The following is an 880-nucleotide window of genomic DNA, read 5'->3' as shown; positions in this document are numbered from 1 at the left end:
TTGGTTTTGAGTTGTTGATGCTGCTGACAGGAACAACTCCCATCTCTGAAGTCAGTAAAGGTCACACATGTCTGTCTCCACATGACCCTTGTTATTTTTTTTGTTTGTTTTATTAAAAAAAGAATTTATTAGCAACAAAAAAGGGTCTTATTTGCTCAGCATCCTTTATCCTCACCCGATTTTCTGCCCTGCTTGGCCTTTTTTCCTTCATTCAGATGGATAGACACAGGAAACATAGGTGGAGCAGGGACAGGCCATCACAAACAAAAGATGGCTGCTCTGGGTCCAGGTTCTTCACTCTTTCACCCACTTAAAATCTCCTGGCCAGTCAAATATCTAGGTCATCATCAGGGTCTTCTTGGTCCAAGTCATCATAAGTCTCTGGCTCATAGAAGATTTGACTGATGGACTGGCTTCATCCAGGGTGCAAGAGAGCCTGCTGTTTCTCAGCGCTGAAATGGAAGGGCAGGGTCAGCTTATCTTTGGATTCTTTTTCTTTCTTGGGCAGGTGAAGGTTGAAGGTTAAATGAGCTGTAGGATCCACCTGGGTAGCAGGAAGGTCTGGCTGGGGTTGGGATTCTAAGGGGGGCACACTTTGAAGATTCAAGCTCTAGTCAGGCAGGATAGAGAACCACTGAGTCTGATGCTTTGGGCATTGCTGGGGCCTCTGGAAAATTATGTGAGCTGAGGTCTGGGCCATCATTCCACCCAGGGTCAGCTCTGTCTGTGCAAGGCTGCTTAGTGCCCCCACAGGGTCTGGGCCATGAAGCTCTTCATGCAGCAGGCCCAGCACACACACCTGCTCCACTGGGGACTGGTCTCATAGTAGAAGTCCTGACGATGTATAGCATGCAGGGTCTGGCAGAGTGTGGTGAAGCAG

At 48.2% G+C, this 880-nt stretch overlaps 1 pseudogene; it reads right to left on the bottom strand.

Moving 5' to 3' along the window:
* Positions 1-328: 328 nt before the first annotated feature.
* On the bottom strand, positions 329-876 carry LOC102873286 (annotated as a pseudogene).
* Positions 877-880: the final 4 nt, after the last annotated feature.

Source organism: Elephantulus edwardii, unplaced genomic scaffold (assembly GCF_000299155.1).
Source record: "Elephantulus edwardii isolate Elephantulus edwardi_28Jun2011 unplaced genomic scaffold, EleEdw1.0 scaffold00156, whole genome shotgun sequence".
In the NCBI taxonomy this organism is placed as follows: Eukaryota; Metazoa; Chordata; class Mammalia; order Macroscelidea; family Macroscelididae; genus Elephantulus; species Elephantulus edwardii.
The sequence above is the reverse complement of the archived record's forward strand: the minus strand, read 5'-3'. Positions and strand labels throughout refer to the sequence as shown.